Source organism: Salmo salar, unplaced genomic scaffold (assembly GCF_905237065.1).
Source record: "Salmo salar unplaced genomic scaffold, Ssal_v3.1, whole genome shotgun sequence".
NCBI lineage: Eukaryota > Metazoa > Chordata > Actinopteri > Salmoniformes > Salmonidae > Salmo > Salmo salar.
In genome coordinates this window covers 188,288-200,000 of record NW_025550938.1, presented here as the reverse complement: position 1 = coordinate 200,000, position 11,713 = coordinate 188,288, and the positions used below count along the sequence as shown (strand labels likewise).

The following is an 11,713-nucleotide window of genomic DNA, read 5'->3' as shown; positions in this document are numbered from 1 at the left end:
TACCGATCAGGATAGTCCTCCCAAAAACGTCTCTGTCCAGTGGATCCATCGCCTTATCCCTCCAGGAAAAGCGCACCGTATTCGCCAGCCCCATCCTAGGGACTGGCCTCCCTGTAGTATTTTGCGTCATCTCCGCAAGGAGCTTGGCGCACTCTCCTCCGCTCCTGCTTTTCCTCCAAAAAGTAAAAACTGAAAAGAGCGGCAAAATACACCAACCGTGTCTCAAAAAACCAAAAACAACAAACTTTCCTCCCTCCTGCCTTCCTTCGACCTTTTGGCTCAGCGGGCTTTGGGGCACCTCGGTACCAAGCTTGATCTGAGCCAAAAGGCCGAGAAGCGATAACCCACAAATTGACCCCTGCACCCGCCGGTGCCCGGGGCCTCGGCAGACCTCATCGGTTTGGCAAAAGTTGGCTCCTCCTCACCCAACGCTTCCCTGGTGACAGGCGGGTGTGTTTTTTTTTAAAAGTCGCTAATGCGTCGTTAGGTCACTAGCTCTTTAATCCTAGTGCGACTATTTGTTCAATGCCCGGCAAATACACCAGTCATCGTCGGGCTTGAACTCAATTGCCCGAGCGACTACTTTGAGTGGAAAAAATACGCCGGTCGGTCAGCCGGCTTCAAGTCAAACGCCTGAGCAAAAAGTCTCGGCGTCATCTCTGTCAATTTCTCTTGAAACAAGATACCGGGCTCTGCCAGAAGCAAAGCCCTTCCAAAAATACGTTGAACTCGTAAGTGTTCCTCTCCACGGAAGTCTTTAGTAAAAGGCGAAAGGCTTGTGCGTAATGAAGAGAAACCAGAGTCGTATGGAAGTCAGAGGTCGGGGCCCGAGACACACACGGTGCACTCTAGGCCGGGTCCCCGCGGGTGGTCCCCGAACCCACTCTTCCAAGTTTTCGAGGGCTGTGGGTAAAAAGTCACAGACAGACAGACAGACAGACAGACAGACAGACAGACAGACAGACAATCCTGGTGAAGTGATTGTATTTTTGGGGGGGGGCTCAAAAACACACACACACACACAATCCTGGTGAAGTGATTGTATTTTTTTGGGGGGGCTCAAAAACAACACACACACACACACACACACACACACACACACACACACACACAATCCTGGTGAAGTGATTGTATTTTTGGGGGGGCTCAAAAACACACACACACACACACACACACACACACACACACACACACACACACACACACTCTCCTGGCCAATGTTTTTTTTTTTTTTTTTTTTTAAGTAAAATGGCGGGAAAACGGGGGACCCCCATGAAGGGGGCTTCGCACTTGTTTCAGTTTGGATGATTCTTCTTTTTCATTCCTTCTCTTCTTCTGCTAGCTGTTTTACATAGCTTGGTGTATTTCTTTTTCCTTGACAATGGGAGAAAAGTGTTGCACCGTTCCCGGAGGTACTGCAATACCGGGTCGATGCGTGGAGCGGACGGAGCAAGCCCCATTTCCGACTCCCTGTTCGAAAAATCCATTTAATATGTAGTCCCCCGATGGGGGACGTATCAGATATTAAACTGATAAGAACAGATTTTTTTTTTTTTTTTATAAAATATATTTATTACGTTCAAAACCCAACAAAAATCTTATACAATCAATCAATTCAAACACAAATTCCATTAAACATTTCAAAACTATTCAATAATAACCAAACCCAAAAACCAAAAGTCATGGGAGCATTTTCCCTCCCCTTCCCATCTACAAACCAAAACCTACACCAAAAAATCAAAGAAAAACTCACCCCATCCCGACCGACGGGGACGCCTTCTCCACTCCTGACGCTCCCCGTCGGCCGCCATCCCCTCTCCCTGGATGCGGTAACAGCGCCCGACACACACTCACCCTGCGTCCCGTACCCCACACTTAGGTCTACCACCCTGCCCTCCTCCTGACTCCGGCCCGGGGACCCCACGAGCCCAAACAGGGAGCTTAAGCCTCCCTCCATCGCCCAATCCTGGGCCATGCCTGTAAGGTCAAGCTCAGACAGGGGTGTAAAGGTGAAGGAAGAGGGAACCCAAGAGGGCCCTGTAACCTCCCCCTCCCCTCCACCCTGATCTGCCCCCCCTCCCTCTTTTACCACCCATCCTCCTTGAGCGCTCCCCTCTTTTCGACCTCTTGTATGGTGGAGTAAAAGGCAAAAAGTTTTCATAGCTTGCCTCCTTCTCCACCTCCACCCGTGATTTCACCTCTTTACTGTCCCCCCACTCCTTCACTCCTTCTCCTACTGGTCCCGCCACAACTACCTTCTCTGTCTCCTCCCTTTCTGTCTTTTCCTTCTCCACCACCTTCTTCCCTGTCTCCTTCCTTTCTGTCTCTTTCTTCTCCACCACCTTCTTCCCTATCTCCTTCCTTTCTGTCTCTTTCTCCTCCACCACCTTCTTCCCTGTCTCCTTCCTTTCTGTCTCTTTCTCCTCCACCACCTTCTTCCCTCTCTCCTTCCTTTCTGTCTCTTTCTCCTCCACCACCTTCTTCCCTGTCTCCTTCCTTTCTATCTCTTTCTTCTCCACCGCCGTCTTCCCAGTCTCCTTCCTTTCTGTCTCTTTCTCCTCCACCACCTTCTTCCCAGTCTCCTTCCTTTCTGTCTCTTTCTTCTCCACCTCCGTCTTCCCAGTCTCCTCCCTCTCTGTTGCCTTCTCCGTCTCCTTCCTCTCCACAGCCGTCTTCTCTGGCCCCTTCACTCTCCTGTCTCCTTCCTCCTCCTGCTCTCCTTTAGCCTTCTTCCCTTCCGTTTCCACTATGCTGTTGTCTTCTTTTCCTTTTTCTCCTCCCGCTTCCGTTTTCTCCTCCTCTTCCACCCGTGTGTCCGCTCCCTCTGTTCCAGTCCTTTGTTCTTGGTCCCTCCTTCTACCCCCATCCCCGGCTCTTGCTCCCCCCCCAGCTGCAGACGCGTATGACCTCTGACGCGCCGGGCATTCACGCCACAGGTGCGTTAGCATACCACACCCGTGACATGCCTTCGGCGCGTCACAGTCCCTCGCCTCGTGCTCCGTAGATCCACAATACCTACACTTCTTTGTACCGCACGAGGCGAGGATATGACCATAGGCCATACAACGCCTGCAGAACGGAGGCTGACGGGCATAATGCAACGTCCCCCGGTCAGCCCCCAGGGAGAACATCGCCGGAGGATGGAGGTATCCACCCAATCCATTTGGGTCCTCTCTTAGGAGGGCCTGGAAACCCCTCCTCCCGGTCCAAAAGCCCAGGGAATCTTTGAGGTGCCTTCCTGAGGAGACACCATCCATGTATCTCCCCAGAAAGGCCCCCACCTCCTCATCCTTAACGTAAGGGTTGTAAATATTTACATTTACAACTCGGAAATTACTCCTCGCCAAGCTGGTTACAATGTAAAGAGACATTGGCCTCTCCGCTTCCACTTCTCTCACTTTTCTCAAAATGTCATCGTGCTTTCCTTCTGTATGCAGTGCCAACTCATACGCTCCTTCCAATGGATTGTCTTGAAGGCAGAACACATCCTCCACCTTCAGTCCCAGGATTCCAATCACAATGTTCCTCCCAAAGGCATCTCTGTCAAAAGGCTCCATCGTCTTATCTCTCCATGCAAAGCGTATCGTATTTGCCTGACCTGTCCTAGGGACCGGTCTCGATGAAGTACTTTGCGCCATCTCCGCAAGGAGCTTGACACACTCTACTCAGCTCTCGCTCTCTTCAAAACAGAAAAAACTGAAAAAGAGCGGCAAAATAAACCAATCGTGAATACAAAAACCAAAATAACAAACTTTCCTCCCTCCTGCCTTCCTTCGACCTTTTGGCTCAGCGGGCTTTGGGGCACCTCGGTACCAAGCTTGATCTGAGCCAAAAGGCCGAGAAGCGATAACCCACAAATTGACCCCTGCACCCGCCGGGCCCCCGGGGGCCTCGGCAGACCTCATCGGTTTGGCAAAAGTTGGCTCCTCCTCACCCAACGCTTCCCTGGTGACAGGCGGGTGTGTTTTTTTTAAAAGTCGCTAATGCGTCGTTAGGTCACTAGCTCTTTAATCCTAGTGCGACTATTTGTTCAATGCCCGGCAAATACACCAGTCATCGTCGGGCTTGAACTCAATTGCCCGAGCGACTACTTTGAGTGGAAAAATACGCCGGTCGGTCAGCCGGCTTCAAGTCAAACGCCTGAGCAAAAAGTCTCGGCGTCATCTCTGTCAATTTCTCTTGAAACAAGATACCGGGCTCTGCCAGAAGCAAAGCCCTTCCAAAAATACGTTGAACTCGTAAGTGTTCCTCTCCACGGAAGTCTTTAGTAAAAGGCGAAAGGCTTGTGCGTAATGAAGAGAAACCAGAGTCGTATGGAAGTCAGAGGTCGGGGCCCGAGACACACACGGTGCACTCTAGGCCGGGTCCCCGCGGGTGGTCCCCGAACCCACTCTTCCAAGTTTTCGAGGGCTGTGGGTAAAAAGTCACAGACAGACAGACAGACAGACAGACAGACAGACAGACAGACAGACAATCCTGGTGAAGTGATTGTATTTTTGGGGGCTCAAAAACACACACACACACACAATCCTGGTGAAGTGATTGTATTTTTTGGGGGGGGGCTCAAAAACACACACACACACACACACACACACACACACACACACACACAATCCTGGTGAAGTGATTGTATTTTTGGGGGGCTCAAAACACACACACACACACACACACACACACACACACACACACACACACACACACACACACACACACTCTCCTGGCCAATGTTTTTTTTTTTTTTGTTTTTTTTTAAGTAAAATGGCGGGAAAACGGGGACCCCCATGAAGGGGGCTTCGCACTTGTTTCAGTTTGGATGATTCTTCTTTTTCATTCCTTCTCTTCTTCTGCTAGCTGTTTTACATAGCTTGGTGTATTTCTTTTTCCTTGACAATGGGAGAAAAGTGTTGCACCGTTCCCGGAGGTACTGCAATACCGGGTCGATGCGTGGAGCGGACGGAGCAAGCCCCATTTCCGACTCCCTGTTCGAAAAATCCATTTAATATGTAGTCCCCGATGGGGACGTATCAGATATTAAACTGATAAGAACAGATACTACACTTGATCTGAGCCAAAAGGCCGAGAAGCGATAACCCACAAATTGACCCCTGCACCCGCCGGCCCCCGGGGGCCTCGGCAGACCTCATCGGTTTGGCAAAAGTTGGCTCCTCCTCACCCAACGCTTCCCTGGTGACAGGCGGGTGTGTTTTTTTTTAAAAGTCGCTAATGCGTCGTTAGGTCACTAGCTCTTTAATCCTAGTGCGACTATTTGTTCAATGCCCGGCAAATACACCAGTCATCGTCGGGCTTGAACTCAATTGCCCGAGCGACTACTTTGAGTGGAAAAATACGCCGGTCGGTCAGCCGGCTTCAAGTCAAACGCCTGAGCAAAAGTCTCGGCGTCATCTCTGTCAATTTCTCTTGAAACAAGATACCGGGCTCTGCCAGAAGCAAAGCCCTTCCAAAAATACGTTGAACTCGTAAGTGTTCCTCTCCACGGAAGTCTTTAGTAAAAGGCGAAAGGCTTGTGCGTAATGAAGAGAAACCAGAGTCGTATGGAAGTCAGAGGTCGGGGCCCGAGACACACACGGTGCACTCTAGGCCGGGTCCCCGCGGGTGGTCCCCGAACCCACTCTTCCAAGTTTTCGAGGGCTGTGGGTAAAAAGTCACAGACAGACAGACAGACAGACAGACAGACAGACAGACAGACAGACAATCCTGGTGAAGTGATTGTATTTTTGGGGGGCTCAAACACACACACACACACAATCCTGGTGAAGTGATTGTATTTTTTGGGGGCTCAAAACACACACACACACACACACACACACACACACACACACACACACAATCCTGGTGAAGTGATTGTATTTTTTGGGGGCTCAAAAACACACACACACACACACACACACACACACACACACACACACACACACACACACACACACACACTCTCCTGGCCAATGTTTTTTTTTTTTTGTTTTTTTTTTAAGTAAAATGGCGGGAAAACGGGGACCCCCATGAAGGGGGCTTCGCACTTGTTTCAGTTTGGATGATTCTTCTTTTTCATTCCTTCTCTTCTTCTGCTAGCTGTTTTACATAGCTTGGTGTATTTCTTTTCCTTGACAATGGGAGAAAAGTGTTGCACCGTTCCCGGAGGTACTGCAATACCGGGTCGATGCGTGGAGCGGACGGAGCAAGCCCCATTTCCGACTCCCTGTTCGAAAAATCCATTTAATATGTAGTCCCCCGATGGGGGACGTATCAGATATTAAACTGATAAGAACAGATACTACACTTGATCTGAGCCAAAAGGCCGAGAAGCGATAACCCACAAATTGACCCCTGCACCCGCCGGCCCCCGGGGGCCTCGGCAGACCTCATCGGTTTGGCAAAAGTTGGCTCCTCCTCACCCAACGCTTCCCTGGTGACAGGCGGGTGTGTTTTTTTTAAAAGTCGCTAATGCGTCGTTAGGTCACTAGCTCTTTAATCCTAGTGCGACTATTTGTTCAATGCCCGGCAAATACACCAGTCATCGTCGGGCTTGAACTCAATTGCCCGAGCGACTACTTTGAGTGGAAAAAATACGCCGGTCGGTCAGCCGGCTTCAAGTCAAACGCCTGAGCAAAAAGTCTCGGCGTCATCTCTGTCAATTTCTCTTGAAACAAGATACCGGGCTCTGCCAGAAGCAAAGCCCTTCCAAAAATACGTTGAACTCGTAAGTGTTCCTCTCCACGGAAGTCTTTAGTAAAAGGCGAAAGGCTTGTGCGTAATGAAGAGAAACCAGAGTCGTATGGAAGTCAGAGGTCGGGGCCCGAGACACACACGGTGCACTCTAGGCCGGGTCCCCGCGGGTGGTCCCCGAACCCACTCTTCCAAGTTTTCGAGGGCTGTGGGTAAAAAGTCACAGACAGACAGACAGACAGACAGACAGACAGACAGACAGACAGACAATCCTGGTGAAGTGATTGTATTTTTGGGGGGCTCAAAACACACACACACACACAATCCTGGTGAAGTGATTGTATTTTTTTGGGGGGCTCAAAAACACACACACACACACACACACACACACACACACACACACACACACATCCTGGTGAAGTGATTGTATTTTTGGGGGCTCAAACACACACACACACACACACACACACACACACACACACACACTCTCCTGGCCAATGTTTTTTTTTTTTTTTTTTTTAAGTAAAATGGCGGGAAAACGGGGGACCCCCATGAAGGGGGCTTCGCACTTGTTTCAGTTTGGATGATTCTTCTTTTTCATTCCTTCTCTTCTTCTGCTAGCTGTTTTACATAGCTTGGTGTATTTCTTTTTCCTTGACAATGGGAGAAAAGTGTTGCACCGTTCCCGGAGGTACTGCAATACCGGGTCGATGCGTGGAGCGGACGGAGCAAGCCCCATTTCCGACTCCCTGTTCGAAAAATCCATTTAATATGTAGTCCCCCGATGGGGGACGTATCAGATATTAAACTGATAAGAACAGATTTTTTTTTTTTAGAAAAAATAATTTATTACGTTCAATACCATTCATTCTTTACAAAATCATATATTCCTTCAAACTCAAATAATGGTATTTTAATTTATAAAACAAACCAAAAAACCCCAAAACAAAACTCAGGGGAGCATCATCCCTCCCCGTCATCCTAAACACTAACTTTCCCTATCTTCCCGTCCCTAATCTAAAATAACCCCAGCCCTAATCCCCCCTTCCATCTCTCCCGGGCAGCGTGCTGCCCCACTTCGTCTCCTCCCTCTTCATCCTCCCCTCAAATCTCCTTCCACCCTCCTCACTATTCCTTCCACCCCCAATCTCTCCCTGTCTTGACCATGTTCTGCCTGGCTTCCCACAGCCCTCGCTTAAAGAGGCTCATGAGAAGCCAGAGCAGAAACTCTATCCCTATCCGTCCCCCTCGCTCTCCCTACACCTCTCTCTAACCTAGCCCACGTCAATACAAAATCACCTCTAACCCTTCCTAACAACACCCGTGCCTTTGCCCATACTACTCCGGCAATGGCACAGTCCCAAAAGACATGGCGCACAGTCTCCTCCCTGCCACAAGAAAGTCTTGGACAGGTGGGGGATCGCGCCAAGCTATGCCGGTACATGGTGGAGCGTACCGGCAAACACTTGTGGAGACTCAACCAATTCAGGTCCTTGAGCCTGTTGTCCAGGCCCCGCGCCTGCACTCCCTCCCAGACCGCCGCCGGGATGCCCACTACAGGTGCCGGACTTACTGCCCGTCTGACCTCCTCGTACAGGTGCCTGTGATCTAAACCTACTCGGGCAACTTCAACCTCGGGGTGTGCACGCAGCCACTTGGCCGCATGGCCAAAGTGCCACGGCAGCTGTTCCGCCCGAGGACCCGTGTTAGACCACACCATTACGCTTCTCGCCTGATACGAGAAGAACACCCGCAGGAGGTAACCGGACGGGTGTAGTACCGGCTGAGCAAGCTCCGTTAACAGAAAAGAAACAAAAATTGCGTCCAGCTTGAGGGGGAGATGTGGTACCCCCCTACCTCCCTCCCCGATGGGACAGATCATGCGTGCCCTGGCGACCCACTCGTACCTGCCACCCCACATGAACTGAAACACTAGCCTCACTAGAGGCCTCCTCAGACAAGCCGGCAATGGGTAGATGTACGCCAAATACAAAAGAGATGGCAGTACATCCACCTTGAGAACCAGGACCTTGCCTAAAAAGGACAAAGACCTAGCCCTCCACATTGCTAGCTTCCTCTGTACCACTGCGATGCCCATGTTCCAGTTCAGCGTCGCTGAGCCGGAGGTCTCAAAGTGGACCCCGAGAACCCTCAGGGCCCCGTTACAGAGAGATAACCCTCCGGGCACATCCGTCCTACCACTCCATCTTCCGAAAAATTTGACGGAAGACTTCGCGTGGTTCAGAACCGCCCCGACGCTCGGGTGAAGTCCCCAATAATGGCAAGGGACCTTGTCAAGCACGAGTCCTTGCAAAGCAGCAAGGAGGTGTCGTCGGCGTACTGTGTCAACTTGACACGGAGACCGCCACTTCCAGGGATCAGCAAGCCCTCCACCCCTGTGTCTGCCCTAATGGCAGCCCCCAGAGGCTCCATGTACAGAACGAAAAGGAGAGCCGAGAGCGGGCATCCCTGCCTGACCCCAGACGAGAGGTCAAAAACGTCACCTAAGTGACTGTTAACGCTAACCCGGCACCCCGCTCCGACATATAAAGTACGGATCCATCCTATAAACTTCTCCCCAAATCCTAATCTGCCTAACACCCTGAATAGAAAGGATCTATTCACGCGATCAAAGGCTTTCGCCTGATCAAGCGCTGCTACCATTAAAGGCAGCCCTCTATCTTCTACCCAAGCGATGGAGTCCCTGATCAACTGAAGGTTCCACCTAATAGAGCGTCCCTCTACCCCACACGTCTGATCCTCGTGGACGACGTAGGGAAGGGCTGTGCGCAACCGGTCTGCTAAGACCTTTGCTAAGAGCTTATAGTCTACACACAGCATGGTCAATGGCCTCCAGTTGCCCAGGTCAGTTGCTTCCCCCTTCTTATAAAGAAGTGACAGCACACCGACAGCCATTGATCCCCCCGGGACCCCCGTCTCAAGGATGGCCTTCAAGACTTCGAGGACCACTGGTCCAAGTATACCCCAAAACTTGAGGTAAAACTCGGCCGGCAACCCATCCATCCCAGGCACCTTCCCTTTTCCCATCCTCCTGAGAGCACTCTCAACCTCCTCGAGGGAGATCTGAGCCTCCATCACATCTCTAATGTCCTCCGGCAATCGCCGGGACAAGTGTTCTAAAAACACATTTCCCTGCTCTACATCTATTACCCTCTCTTTAAATAAACCTCGGAAATGATCAGTTGTCACCCTGACCATTTCCTCCGGTTTTCTAACTATGCTATCATCTTCTTTCCTCACCCCATGCATTATCTTCCTACTCTGTCTGCCCCTAACCGACTTAAAGAACATAGCGGAACAAGTCTCATTATGTTCTAGAAAGCCATTATGCGCACGCTCCAGGAAAGCTCGAGCCTTCCGCTCCTGCAGCTCCCTGAGCTGCGCCTTCAGGTCAGTGGATCTCTCCCAGTCAATCGACCCGCCGAGGTTGCCTGCCTCGTACTCGAGTTCGAGCAACCTTTGGATACGATCCACCTCCCTCCTTTCCTCCCTTTTTTCCTCTTACAATATCCTATTATAAAAGCCCTAATCCTTACCTTAACTAAATCCCACCACTCTAACACCCCCTCGCACATGGACCGGAGGCCTTCAAGCCCCCGAAAGAAACCAAAAAAGGTGTCAACGAAAGCTTGCTCCTCCAGCACATCCCGATCTAATTTCCAGTACCCCCTACCGAAGAGGCAGACTGGCGACCCCACCTGCAGGAGCACCCCGTCGTGATCTGAGAAGAACACAGGCAACAGCCGCCCAGACAACTGACCCAAAGACCTAGATAGGAAAATGTAGTCGAGCCTCCGCGCAACCCCCCGGGAGTTGCGCCATGTGGGACCAGCCATTGTCGGAGTAGAGTGCAGGCCTCCATCAACCAGACCATGGCAAGCCATTAGCCCGGTGATGGCGCCTGCACTACTATCCCCCGCTAACCCTAAATCTATATTAAAATCCCCCCCTATCACTAAGTGCCTATTTGTAACACACAGGGGCGTCAGACAGTCCACCATCTCCCTCCTGTCTGCCGCCACCTGTGGCCCATACACCACCACTAACCTATACCTACTATCCCTAAAAGTGACATCCACCCCCATAACCCTCCCTTGCATCACAACAAACGTGCCCTCCACCTTCACCTCCCTATTCCCAAACAAAATCCCCACCCCTGTAGAATGCACCCCACCTATACCCCAAACTGACTCCCCCTTATCCCACTCCCTCCTAAACCTGATGACATCCCCTCCATCCCTCAGGTGAACCTCCTGTAAAAAACAAACATCAAAACCAACCCCCTCTAAAAAACTAAAAGCCGCCCTCCTTTTAACATAATCCCTTAAACCCCTTACATTTAAACTAAACAAAATTAACATAAGATATTATTTTTACAAAACACAACACAAAACCATTACTTCTTTAAAATTAAAACCCCAAAACAATCAAAAAACAGGAGGCTCACCCGATGCTCCCCTGCTCCTTCTCCTCCGGCGGGGACGTCTTCTGCTCTCCTGACGCCCCCCGTCCTCCTCCATCTCCCCAACCCAGGATGCAGGTATGGTGTTAGGCCTTGGAGTGCTCTGCATCCTGGGTTCCCCACCAACACCCGTAACTTCTTCCTCCCTGTAAATTTCCGGGTTTAGAGTAGGGGACCCCATCTCCTCAAAGAGGAGTTGAGATCCCCCCCCAGACATCCAGCTCTGAGCCACTTCCTGGGAGTCACGCTCCACCACATGTTGAGGGGCTGAGGAAACCAGCAAAGAAACTTTTCCCTCCCCCATCCCTCGCTTGGCAACCCCATCCACCCCCCCTCCCTTTCACCGCCTGTCGAGCACCCCCTCTTCTTCACTTTCTTCCTAGGAGTTGGAGGTAAAGGGGATACACCCCCCTTCCCTGCCAACTCCTCCACCATTCCTCTCATCTCTTCAACGAGGGCGCTCGACATGCTGTCCCCCCACTCCCTCACCCCCATTCCCTCCTCCTCCCCTCCACAGCCCCTGCCACCGGCACCCCTCCACCACCTCTC

General features: G+C 51.1%; 6 non-coding genes and 2 pseudogenes across 6 annotated transcripts; all 8 read right to left on the bottom strand.

Annotated features, from left to right (window-relative positions):
• Nucleotides 1–688: 688 nt before the first annotated feature.
• On the bottom strand, nt 689–805 carry LOC123740509 (U5 spliceosomal RNA). Its single transcript, XR_006768394.1, has one exon. It is a non-coding gene; the product is annotated as a U5 spliceosomal RNA (small nuclear RNA).
• Nucleotides 806–1,390: 585 nt separating this feature from the next.
• LOC123740316 (uncharacterized) lies at nt 1,391–1,570 on the bottom strand (annotated as a pseudogene).
• Nucleotides 1,571–4,195: 2,625 nt separating this feature from the next.
• On the bottom strand, nt 4,196–4,312 carry LOC123740507 (U5 spliceosomal RNA). Its single transcript, XR_006768392.1, has one exon. It is a non-coding gene; the product is annotated as a U5 spliceosomal RNA (small nuclear RNA).
• Nucleotides 4,313–4,899: 587 nt separating this feature from the next.
• On the bottom strand, nt 4,900–5,088 carry LOC123740604 (U2 spliceosomal RNA). Its single transcript, XR_006768480.1, has one exon. It is a non-coding gene; the product is annotated as a U2 spliceosomal RNA (small nuclear RNA).
• A 346-nt stretch (nt 5,089–5,434) lies between these two features.
• LOC123740506 (U5 spliceosomal RNA) lies at nt 5,435–5,551 on the bottom strand. The gene has a single exon (XR_006768391.1). It is a non-coding gene; the product is annotated as a U5 spliceosomal RNA (small nuclear RNA).
• A 583-nt stretch (nt 5,552–6,134) lies between these two features.
• Nucleotides 6,135–6,325, bottom strand: LOC123740484 (U2 spliceosomal RNA). The gene has a single exon (XR_006768371.1). It is a non-coding gene; the product is annotated as a U2 spliceosomal RNA (small nuclear RNA).
• Nucleotides 6,326–6,672: 347 nt separating this feature from the next.
• On the bottom strand, nt 6,673–6,789 carry LOC123740505 (U5 spliceosomal RNA). Its single transcript, XR_006768390.1, has one exon. It is a non-coding gene; the product is annotated as a U5 spliceosomal RNA (small nuclear RNA).
• Nucleotides 6,790–7,350: 561 nt separating this feature from the next.
• LOC123740298 (uncharacterized) lies at nt 7,351–7,527 on the bottom strand (annotated as a pseudogene).
• Nucleotides 7,528–11,713: the final 4,186 nt, after the last annotated feature.